The sequence below is a fragment of the Cetorhinus maximus genome, chromosome 7 (genome assembly GCF_964194155.1).
Source record: "Cetorhinus maximus chromosome 7, sCetMax3.hap1.1, whole genome shotgun sequence".
NCBI classification, from domain to species: Eukaryota; Metazoa; Chordata; class Chondrichthyes; order Lamniformes; family Cetorhinidae; genus Cetorhinus; species Cetorhinus maximus.
The window spans coordinates 42,190,419-42,203,538 of record NC_135885.1 but is presented as its reverse complement, the minus strand read 5'-3'; positions in this window follow the sequence as shown (position 1 = coordinate 42,203,538).

Genomic DNA, 13,120 nt, shown 5'->3' with positions numbered 1-13,120 from the left:
TTGGGAAAAATCACTCAGAGTAAGAAAACACACTAACCTCACACATTAAAACACTTTGATCATGGACAACAATAAAATACATAGGGCGGAATTTTCTGCCCCATTGGCATCGGCCGTCATGGCTGGCATGAGCGGACAATATGGCGACATGACCAAAAATTGGTTTTATACCGTTGTGAAACCAGTTTGTGATTGTCCACTCCGTCCATCAATGGCAGGCCACGTTTCCCACCACCAGATGCGGGAATGTCATCTTAATACATTTGCCTCTAACTATAAGCCCTTCCCGCTAGATTCATGCCCCCACGCTGGATTATCCAGGCAACATTAGTAGCATGCACCTGGTGACTTGCACTTCGCTCAGGACTTCGAGGTTTGTTTGGCTACCTTTCTTCCGGCAGCATTCGCGGTTATTAGCGCCAGGCTTTGCAGGCAGCACCACATCACTTTTAGGAGGGCTCACGGGCAGGTCTCTGCCTACCAGACCAACCGTAAGGCTTTTCAACGGCTGCAGAGTTTGGGCTTGCTTGGGGAAGGGGGAGAAGTGGCCTCAGGAAAGGGAAGAGGCTGCAGGGCGACAGCTGTACTGAGGAAGGGGAATATCCTAGGGTGTGTGTGTGAGGGCACATGTTGATCTGTGCAAGTGGCCTCAAGATGGTGAGGGCTGAGGAGGCGATCGCCAGAGGAGATGAGGCCAGATGGTGATGTGAAGGTTTGTGTGAGAGAGTGAGTGGTAATGTCCCTTGAGCTGGCAGTGAGTGAGATGTGTGATGGCCTTGTGAGTTTGTGAGTTTAGAGTCATGAGATAGTTGCCTTAACCTGGCCACATGGATGAGATAATTTATCCACTTTCTACACTGGATGTTCGACCTCTTGTGTACAGCATTGGCACTAACCACCTCTGCCACCGCCACCTAAACCGGAGTGCTGAGACTGATGGGCTTCCTGTGGCCAGAATGGGGGGAAAGGACACCATGGCAGGCCTGTACAGTGTCCAGAAGGCATCCCAGGGATGCATCACTGAATCAGGGCTTTTGGGGCCATGTCTTCACCGGTGACCTCCTGGGCTGCAAACATTGAGAAGTGACCACGCAGCTGCAGCTTAAATATCATCAGGAAATAGAGATAGTAAGTTATACTGGTATTTTTGGGTGTTAGGAATGAGTTTTAGCTTTAGAGTTTAAATTTGAATTGTATTTCTGTATCTGTCTGTTAAGAAAGATCAAACTGAGTTTTAGTTTCACTTTAAAAGGTGCTTGCATTTCTAACGAGAGTTTAACGACTGTTGCAGCTAAGTTAGACAAACAAATGTAGAAAACAGTGCTGTTGCCTAGCAACAGGTGTCCAGAGAGGCGGGTTCCTCCCACAGACACACACACAAAGAACTAGAAAAGCAGTTTTGAGTTCAGTTTTGAAGACAGCTGCCAGGCAGATGCAGCCTAGAAGGGACAGATAGCCAGTTCCAATCTAAAGTTGGTTGAAGGTAGCTGCTAGAGAGAGAATGGAGCAAAAGGGACATATATCCAGTCCTAAGCTAAAGAAGAAAGTCCCCAAGAATCCAGAGGTCTGGAACAGGAGAAAATCCCAAGCACGACCTTCTAGTCATAGGAAAAACAGCAACCTGGAAAAGGTCCTGTTAAGTGAAATTAAGAGTGAGGGGCAGAGAGCAAGACTCCAAGCTTCAGATTTAAAGAGACAAAAGCTGCAGAAAGCAGATTTAAAGCTAGAACAACTTTCAAGAGGAAGGAAGGTCCAAACAGACAACTGAAGGTCTGTAACTCTTTACTATAGGCATGTGAAGCAGTGGTGTACTGTTGTCTGCTGAGTCAGTGAGAGAGAGAGAGCGTGGAATAAAGCTTGAATGCATGTGGTGACCCAGGGAAAAGGAACATTGGAAGGAGAGTTTGAAACCCTGGAGGTGAACCCTTGCGGAAGGCGTCTGAGAGAAAGCATCATTTAGGAGAAGATTCCAAAGTGAGTTCTTCGAAAAGCGGAGATTGGAAATCCTTGTGTGAATGATGGAATTCAGTGAGACTGGTTGGGGCATGGCGTGACAAGCAACTGGGGTGAGTTGAGGAGAGGTCCATAGCATCTGGCTGAGGTGGCATCTGTCACTTGGTTTCAGAGTATGGTGTGTCTGACCACAGGTTTACATGGACTGTGTACTTACTGTGAACACTGAAGTATAAGATAACTTTTGTAACTTGTGTTATCCTTACGAATCTGTATTATATCAGTAAAGGTATAGTTGTGGGGGATGAAGTATTGTAATATAGTTCATTTTTTCTTGCTTAATAATTGTTTTACTCTTTTGTTAAAAGTTCATCAGCTGACTTCCATGACTGTTCAGTAACCACTCTCCACGCATCTAAACAAACAAATAAAAGTTAGGATCTATCAAGCTGGGTTCTACCCTGGGATCAAGCTTGTCCAGGGGTAATCTCAGCTGGGACCATAACAATATGGCGTCCTGCATGAGGAAGCAGTGAGGTAACAGCCTGGTGGGCAAATTGGAGGCTGCCCGCCAATGAGACAGCGTGTTCCCTGTGGTTGCATAATAAATCAGGTGAGAATGGGACGATACAGTGCGAAAAGCCATCATTACAGCTGGCGGGTAAAATGTCCTTTTTCCTGCCCACTACCACACTTAATGCAAATCTGGGACAATTCTGCCCACAAACTGTGACACTGGCCATTAGAGATGCAAGACCTCCCAGCTACTCACCAGCACAATTAATTTTCAGCAATGCACCTACCATTTAACACTCAGTATGATCATCTTCATAAGGAGAAGCTGCAACAATCTTACCTTGCCAGTACCAATTCATAGCCCAAATTTTGCAGTGGTAATGATGGCAAAACTATCAGTGTTCGCTATCATTACTCCACTGAAATTGACAGCAACTTCTGGAGCCCTCATATGCGAAGGATAATGCAGAAATCCAATAGTTGCTGCCAGTAATTCTATGCTTCTCCACACAGAATTGTTAGATCAGAAGGAGGCCATTCGGTCCATCGTGTCTGCTCTCCTAATGAGCAATTCACCTAGTGCCATTCTCCCACCTTCTCCCATATCCCTGCAGATTCTTCCTTTTCAGATAACAGTTTAATTCCCTTTCGAATACCTCGATTGGATCTGCCTCCACTACACTCTCAAGTAGCACATTCCAGACCCTAACGACTCGCTGCGTGAAAAATTATTTTTTTCATCTCGCCTTTGCCTCTTTTGCCAATTATTTTAAATCTGTGCTCTCTCCTTCTCAGTCATTTCACAAGTGGAAACAGTTTCTCCCTATCTACTCTATCCAGACCCCTCATCATTTTGAATACCACTATCAAATCTCCTCTCAAGCCTTCTTTTCTCCAAGGAAAACAGTCCCAACCTCTACAACCTCTACAATCCATAGCTGAAGTTCCTCATTCCTGGAGCTATTCCTGTGAATCTTTTCTGCACTCTCTCTAGTACCTTCACATCCTTCCTAAAGTGTGGCACCCGGGACTGAGCACAATACTTCAGCTGAGGCCGAGCTAGTGTCTTAAACAAGTTCAATGTAACCTCCTTGCTCTTGTACTCTATGCCCCTATGAATAAAGCCTAAGATACCATATGGTTTATTAATTGCTCTCTCAACCAGTTCTGCCACCTTGTGCACATATACACCCAGGTCGCTCTGCTTCTTTCGAATTGTACCCTCTGTTTTGTATTATCTCTCCATGTTCTTCCTACCAAAATGAGTCACTTCACATTTCTCCACATTGAACTACATGGGCAGAATTTTGCCTTTGTTGGGCGGGCTCGGTGGGGGACAGCAAGAGTGGTCGGGAAGCCAACCGCTGCCCACGATTGGGCCACGACCGCAATTTCATGCTGGCGGGCCAATTAAGGCCCGCCCAGCATGAACGCTGGCTGAAGAATGTTCAAGAAGGGGCGATGGGGAGGCCGGGGCCTGTCGGCCGCCGGGTCCAATGGCGACGCAGCGGCTGGTTCAAAAATGGTGCAGGCAGCCCCAGGGAGGCTGCCCGCGTCAGAGTTACAGCAGCGACATGGCCACAAATGAAGATGTAGACGCCAGGCGGGAGGTGTGGTCAGCTGGGCACTCGGCCCCCCCGTTTTTCCGATGAGTGCCTCCCACCCTCCTGGAGGAGGTGGCTGCCAGAAGGTACACCCTTGTCCCCAGAGATGGGAGGAGGAGGCCACTGCACCTCACAAAGAGGGCACAGGAGGAGGTGGCAGCCCGGGTGAGCAGCCACGATGTGCTGCAGCACACCTGGGTGCAGTGCCTGAAGAGGTTTAATAACCTGCTGCACTCAGGAAGGGTGAGTACTGTGTTGGCATGGGTCAGTGCATTGAAGTGTTTTGGGTTGGCCATCCACCAGTGGAGCTCAGGGGCATTAGAGTCTGAGTGCCAACTGGCAGTGACGCCAGAACTAGCCAAGCGGGTGAACCCTGGCTGCACTGACTGAGATCTTTGTGGCTCAAGGGCCACGACCCAGACGTGCCCTGCAAGGTGTTCCTCAGCTGGAGTTGGCCAGGCTGCAATGGCGCTGCAGGTAGAGAGTGGACTAATCAATGCTCCTCTGTCCTTTCAGAAGAAAACATCCCATAATAATATTGAGAGGTTGCGGACTGGTGGAGGACCCCCACACCACCTCATCCTCACCAGATTCGAACAGGAGGCCTTGGAGCTCGAGAGGCACCATGCACCTCGGTGCCACCATGGAGAGGCTGGGGTGTCAGATGAAGGTAAGAATGCAGTGCACAGAGGTGAGAGTTTCAGATGATGCAAACAATCTTGCATGGTCTCATCATTGATGGGAGCCTCCAGACTGGATTCCTCATTGATCATTGAAAGACGATGTCACCATGATACAGATCTCCATTGTCTCACTAGGGTGCCTGGCATGCACAGTGACAGTGTGATGACTTAAACTAATGACATGTCCTTCTTCTCCCTTAGGTCTGACACTAAGCAGCCAAATGCAGGACCTCCAGGCACTATCCCTGACACTGGAAGACCATCATGCTCCAGAAGCATCTGTGTCACACCCACTCTCTGAGCCAGGCACCTGTGCAGATACCAGCATCTTAGTGGGCATTAGTTCAGTGGCTAGTATCTTAGTGCATATTGGTGGGGGCATTTCATAATCATTTGAGGTGCAGGCAGAGAGTACCCAGGCGCTGGCAGTCAGTTCACCTGCTGGGAACCAGGACGATGCTCAGTCGAAGGCTGATGATGAGCCTCTGGAATCATCCATTAGGCAGCAGATGCAGGATGTCCAGCGGGGTATGCCGGAGGATCTGGCAGAGATCCATGAGGGTCCGCGTGCCATGGTCTCTGTTGTGGAGGAGTCCCTGTGGAGCAACAGCACCACGTTGACCCTCATGGCCGAGCGCAGTGCCTCCTCCATGGAGAGAGTGGCGACTCTCATGGAGAGACTGCTCCAGGAACAGAATCAGGGGTTCCTGGGGTTGCGCTCAGACCTGCAAGCCCTCACACAGGCAATAACCTCAGGTGGTCAGTGCCATCGTGGGAGATGGAAGAGGCACCCAGTATCCCAGCTAGGTGGCCATCCATCAATGGTGAGCAGGGAGGTCCACAGCGACCTCACATTGGTGCGCGAGCTGCTTGTCGTCTCTGTGGGCTCCTCTCAGGGTGCTCCAGATGACGACAGCAGCTCCTCTGCCCCCTGCCAGTGACCATGGTACCTGATGAGGCTGTGATGACTGGGGAGATGCCAGTGGCACTGGCTGCTTCCTCCCAGGTGGGGCCAACACAGGCTTCACTGGCCAGAGGACAACCGCTAAGATCATCAAGGCCAACAGGACAGCAGAGTCAGCAGGCTGTCTCCAATGCCGGTGCCATCGAGGGGGGAGCACCTAGATGTAGCACCCGTAAACGTAAGTTTAAAGCACCTTAAGCACAAGAGGGACTGGTCATGGGTGATCTTTTGTTCTCCCATTTTTTTTCCTTTTTTTAATGTTGTGACCATCAACACCTGATATTGTTCTATTCATAATCTGTGAGTACCAACATTATATTACATTTGCTTTTGTGTTATTGGCCTGAGTATGCTTCATTTGTTTTGTAGATGCTGGGTAGGCCACTATGTAATGCTGGACGTGGGTGGCTCGAAACTTTATTGCACAGGCACGGAGTATATCTTGGGGGCAAAGGAAAGGGTCATTTCTGAAATCCTGGATGGAGGCAGCAGCCCTGGCATGAGGTGGGAGTGGTTCTTTGGCAGCCTAGCTGAAGAAACGTTGGGTCAAGATGTCCCTGGTGTCCCTGCCTCCCTGGAAGTTACCGAGGCCTGGCTCCTCACCCTCAGCATTCTCCTCACCGTGCTCCTCTTCTGACTCACTATTGGGTTCACCATTTATGGCCTGTGGAGCTGCATCAAGATCCTCTGCCTCTAGTGGATCCCCCCTTGCCAGTTCAGATTGTGGAGAGTGCAACATGCAACCACTATCAGTGACACCCACTCTGGGGAATATTTTAGTGCACCTCTTGAACGCTCCAGGCCATCAGGAGCGCATCTTAAGACCTATGGTTCTCTCTACCCCTGCCCTTGTGGAGGCATGGCTCCTGTTGTACTGCTGCTCTGCCTCTGTTCTTGGTTGGTGGAGAGGTGTCATGATCTGACAAATTGAGGTCACTGCCTCACTTGAGAGGTGGAGCCTCCTTCAGCATTGCACCTTGGAAATAATGAGGTAGCTGCATTGCTGCCTGTAAACCCTGGCAGCAGGATAGTGGCGTCTTCTGCTGCCCCTTCCGCCTTGGACTACCTGTTAGCCCTATACCCTTGTGCCTGCACCTCTCCTCACACAGGTCCCTTCCCTGGAAGCTGCATCGGGACGCGTGGCCTCTTCTCCCTTCTGGCCCTCTCTTCCTCTTCAGAGGAGGTGCCTCCAGCGGAGACCTCAATCCCCATTACCAGGGTAAGGAAAGGCTGTCTGAAAACCCTGGAAGGGTCCACATGGTCCAAATCCTCAGGGGGCCTTGGAAACACCAATGAGTCTGGAAATGAAGCCTCAAACAGAGATGAAGCTGCCAAGTGCCAAGAAGCAACCAGCAGCAAACTATCTCCAAAACTCCTCACTACTCACACTGGCAACGCTGCTGCCCCTTTTTATCCCGTCCGTGGAAGAGGTTTTGCAAATTGTGGGCTGCCTGACTGCCTGCCTTGCCCGCACGATGAGCAAACAATCATGGGCAACGTTAAATCGCCGTCAATTGGGTTGTCAACGGCCTTAACTGGCCTCTTAATTAATGGCGGGCGTGGCACCGACTCACACATGCGCCTACCAACTGAAATATCGCGTATCATTTTATGCTCATTTGAGTTGGACTCGCACCTCCCCCTCCCCCCCTCCCCCCCCACCCCTCGACAAGCAGAAAATTCTACCCCATGTGCCACCTCTCCAACCACTCCACCAACCTGTCTGTGTCCTTTTGAAATTCTATACTATCCTCCGCACAGTTTACGCAAAATGCTTCCACATTTTGTATCATCTGCAAATTTTGAAATTATGCCCTATATAGATATATCAGGAAAAGCAAGGGACCCAACACTGACCCCTGGAGTACTCCACTACAAACCTTCCTCCAACCTGAAAAACATCTATTAACCACTACTTACTGTTTCTTGTCAGTTAGCCAATTTTGTATCTAAGTTGTTACGACCCCTTTTATTCCATGAGCTATAACTTTGCTCAAGTCTGTTGTGTTCCACTGTATCAAGTGCCTTTTGGAAATCCATGTACACCACATCACAGCATTGCCCTCATCAACTCTCTCTGTTACCTTTTCAAAAACTCCAGCAAGTTAGTTAAGCACAATTTTCCCTTTAGAAATCCATGCTAGCTTTCCTTAATTAACCCGCATTTGCCCATGTGACTATTAATTTTGTCCTAAATTATTGTTTTTAGAAGTTTCACCACCACTGAAGTTAAATCAACTGGGCTGTAGTTGTTGGGCTTATCTTTACATCTTTTCTGGACAATTCTCCAGTCCTCAGGCACCACCAGAGTGCCTTTCTTCTAAGGAAGACTGAAAAATTGTGGCCAGTGCCTCTGCAATTTCCACTCTCAATTCCATCAGTATCTTGGATGCATCTCATCCGATCCTGGTGCCTTATCAACTAAGTACAGGCAGCCTATCCAATAACTCCTCCTTATCAAATTTAAACACTTCTAGGGACTGAATTACCTCCTTTTTCACCATGGTCTGGGTAGCTTCATCTTCCTTGGTAAAGACAGGTACAAAGTATTCATTTAATACCTCAGCTATGCCCTCCGCTTCCATGCATAAATCCTCTTTTTGGTCACTAATCAGTCCTACTCCTCCTCTTACCACCTTTTTACTATTTATACGTCTATAGAAGTCTATGGGATTCCCTTTTATGTTATCTGCCAGTCTCTTTTCATATTTCCTCTTTGTTTCGCTTATTTGCTTTTTCATCTCCCCTCTGACCCTTCGGTATTCAGTCTGGTTCTCAATTGTATTTATACCTGACATATGTTATAAGCACACTTTTTCTTCTTTATTTTAATTTGTCATCCATGGATGTCTGGATTTCTTTGCCCTGCCTTTCACCTTCACAGAAATATACCTTGACTGTGCCCAAACTATCTCATCTTTGAAGATACCCCATTGTTCAGTTACTGTTTTCTCCTTCCAACCTTTGAATCCAATTTATTTGGCCCAGATCCATTCTTACCACAATGAAGCTGGCTTTCCCCCAGTTAATTATTCTCAATCTGTATTATTCTTTGTCCTTTTCCATAGTCACCTAAACCTTATGATACAATGATCACTATCTGCTAAATGTTCTCCTACCTACACTTGATCTACTTGGCCCACCTCATTCCCAAGAACCAGGGCAGAATTTTGCTCTTGGAGGGCAGATAGCCAACTGCTGCCCGCGTTCAGCACCAGACCGTGATTTCACACTGGTGGGTCAATTAAGGCCCGCCCTGCTTGAAACACGAGCGGCAGTGTTGAGTGCTGCCTGTGCAGGGGAGGGGAGGGGGGTGGAGTGGTGTGTGGAGGAGGGCAACCTTCAAGCATGCGTGCAAATGAGCGCTTCATAATCTTCCTGAGGCACAGAGCTGCCTCAGGGAGATGAAGAGATATGAAAAAAAAATTTTTAAATGTAGTGAAACATGTCCCCTCATGTGACTTTGTTACATGAGCAGGGATGTGTTATTAATGAAAAATTAAGTTTTTATTTTATTTTTATTTGCTTTTGGAAACCTCATCCTGCCCATGGATGAGGTTTCCAAAAAAACCTGGCCTTTTCATCAGCCCGCCAACCGTTAGGTTGGACGGGCAGCTAAAAATTTAAGTTAACTGATTACTTAATGGCCTTAACAATTCTTTTAATTGCCGGCGGGTGTGCTGCTAGCTCCAGGGCATGCCCACCGACTGAACTATTGCGCAACTGCAGGTTGACGTCAGCACATTTGGCTGACGTCAATGTGCATCATTTCACGCTTGAGCAGGTCAGGCGCTGAGCGAAAATTTCTGCCCCAGGTCTAGAAGTGCCCCCATTCACATTGAAGTGGAAACACACTGCTGTAGAAAATTTTACTGAACACACTCTAGGAGCTCTTGCTCCCCTCTGCCCATTACGCTACTACTATCCCAGTCTATATTCAGATATCTTCTTCTAGAACAGGATCTCACGCTCTTTTGCTTCTGAGCACCATTACTTTTTCTGTATAAAAATTAGTTACATAATTAAATATTGCATTTATTATTATTTTGTTTTAACTTACTTAATGTGAAATTTGTTGCTGGGCAACAATTCTGTCAAGACATGAAGGTATCTTTGTCAAGCACGGGCGCATATCAGGATCACTGTTCATCTTGGCTTCACTGTTTTGTTTTCATTGAAGTCATTGTTGAAAATACAACATCACGTAAGTAGGTTGTACCATATGGAACCAACACTTCCAGTGCTGCAGAAGATGCAGTACTGTATTCAGTTGCACCATCATCAACATGATCCTGCTTTGTGTGATGGCTGCACACATGCACTTTCCAGCAGGGTCTGCTGGATGGCAATCAAGAAAGGAAATTCTGGTTGACTTTATTTTACCCTCTAACAGATGTTGAAGGCACAATCACTGCTGTTTGACTTAGGATGGCTAATGGAGCACAGCCCAGGGATCTAACCAAAACACTGGTGGTATCACATTGGATCAGTGCTTTTACCCAGAGATTAATTAAGGGAAGCTATATATATCTACACATATTATGCAACACTGCTAATATAGACATCCTGTAAAGCAGTATGTATAACCAAGCATTATTTTGGTTAAGCTATCACATCAGCTTTGATATTTGTTACTAAAATTAGGCAAAAATATATGTCCAATCTACATGAACACACACAACCATCTATAAAAGCAAACTAATTCCAAGCCATTTGTATAGATTCTCTATCAAGCTATGCACTTCTATGCCACATCTGACATTGTTTGTGCCAGTAGATACATGCTGCTTTTATCCTGCTACATATATTTTATATGAAGTTAAATGTGTTTAATGAACAGACCTTGATGCAAATACAAACTTAGCAAAAGTTGCTTATGTTAACTGCTATATGACAGCAAAAGAAAGAATCCAAGAAACAAAGAAAATGAAAGGGAGATTGTTTAATCTGGGAAAAGAACGAATGATTGGATTGAAATGTATAAAACATGAGCTGGAAAGCTAATTAGTTAATATTTCTGTTTGGGAGATAAATCCAATTTATGGACAAAAAATAGGCATTTGTGCAGCTTGGTTCCCGTGTTGACTCTTTTTTTGTGAAGGTAAATTCTGGGACAATGTTCAGATTCTTAAAGTATAAAAAGTCTGCAGCAATAAAATGATGAAACTTGTGATTAAAGATCACTGGATACTGAGGTTAAAAGATTAAAACACTGAAAATTAAAAGTATGTAAATAGTTGGCAGCAAGCTGAATGAATGAATGAATGAAGGAGGGTAAGTGCACGTTTCCCTCCTGAAGAAATTGTTTGATAAATACAGACACATATAAAAGCAAATTTTAGAAGAGATACAACTAATCAAATCCATGATTAAAAGCAGAGTTGAATGGGTTGTGATTGATTTATAGGAAACAGTAAATGTGTGGGGCAGACAGGGTAGGTTTCTGTTTGAAAATCAAAACCAATCAGAACAGCTTTATTGAGGATGTTTCTGTTGGTTGGAGGAGATGACTGAGGGAAACAGGAGTTTGGTAAGTTATTTAAAAAAGACACTTCCTGTATCTGGGCAGAGACAAAGTCATGGTGTAACCGATTTTGAGATTCATTTACAATGAGGATCCTCATCCTCTTGAAACCTTCTCATGGACCCCTGGTTGAGAACCCCTGCTTTGAAAGGCCACAGATGTCTGCCACCACTTGTCGTGACAACCTGAGCCTATGACGCATTGCTGTCCAAACATGTCAAGGAAACTCAGCCTCTGGCTCTACACTCCTTGTCTTAGGTCGTGCCTCCTGTGAGCTGCACTCTTCTGTTGACCCCTCTGTGCTCCAGCTACAGGTCTCTCAAGAGCAGGCTGCTGTTTTTGGTACTGGTCATACTGCATTCAATCTAAGACAGCCAAGGCACCATTCATCCTGATATGATAGAAAAAACCTCCAAAGTGTAAGAAGGTAAACTCTCAGCTAAAGCACTCTGAACAAATCTTTCCCACTAGCACACTAGTAGTGTTGTGAATATCTAATTTTAGGAAGTGTTAAATATAAGGTAAATGGAAACATCTGATTGAGAAACTGATAAGTCACCCTGAAGAAAGTGCAATTCAAACAGACTTGAGGTAATTACAGTTTCAAAGGGTAACCTGTGTTTATTTGATAAGGTTAGAGTTAGAAGGGAGAGAACTCCAACAATAAATGATCCAGCTTTGAGCTTTTGTTAGGGACAGGAGATCTACATTTATTTCAATAAGAGATTTGGATTATTCATATAGCTCCCAGATCAAGGAAGCTAAAAGCATCTTTATAAACAAGGGAGTTTCTTGGTGGAACCAGGGAGACTGGAGAGAGGACCGTTAATTCCATTTGAGATATAAATTAGTCATGTGGGTCACAGGGTGTGACTTGAAAGCAAAAGGTAATTAGTTAAATATTCTAGTTTGGAACGTCCCAAGAATGACACCTTGCTATGGTCTGTGGGAGTTAGGGAGATTCCTTTGCTTATTTATCTGTCTGTTTGCTCACAGGCGCAGGCTGTTAGCAGTTCAACTTGGGAACACAAAGAAATAGTGCAGCTCACTGAGTCGAGGGAGCGAAATGTTAGCCAGGCCTGCACCTTAAGCAGAGAATATACTAACTTTATTGTTCACTATGTGGAATGTAGGTGGGAGCACATGCTCAGTTTGGAGACAGAGTTAGCTTGGAGAAGGCAGAGAAAGAGTGAGTCTGCCAAGAGCTGTAACATAATTTGTATCTGTCCAAAGCCAAGCCAAGCAGTATAGAGGCCAATAGGAACCAGGGGTGTTCATAATCTTTAAATCATTGAGCATGAATACAGTGCACCCTAAACTTCAGCGGCGAAGTCCACAACCATGAGATTTTGAAGAGAAGTTGGAGGATTGCTTAGCCAAAAGCTAATGGAAGGGTCCCTATGAAATCTCATACCTCAGAGAATAGCTGGAACACTGAGGAAAAAGTAAAGTGAATTGCAGAGAGCTGTGGCATACTTAGTTTGAATTCTAAAAGGAGAAGCAAATGGATCCTTAGATCTCATAATGTATAATGAAACGCTTGGCATGAATTAGGAAGCAAAAGGGGTACTGGGTTTATATTCTAAACTTTGACAAACTATAGTGTTAAGTTAATAGCGCTTGCTTTGTTTAATATTTTTTATATCCAGTGAGGTTTGCTTTTGTTTAAAAACATGGGGCAGAATTTTCAGGTCAGCGAGCGGGGGCGGGGCCTGCTCGCCGACGCATAAAATGACATGCGATGACGTCAGGCGTGCGTCCCAATGTCATCGCGATATTTCATTCGGCGGGCACATGCCGGAGTCGGCTATGCGACTGCCAAAATGTCAACTGCCAATGAAGGCCATTAAGAAATCAATTAAAACAGTTAAGAATG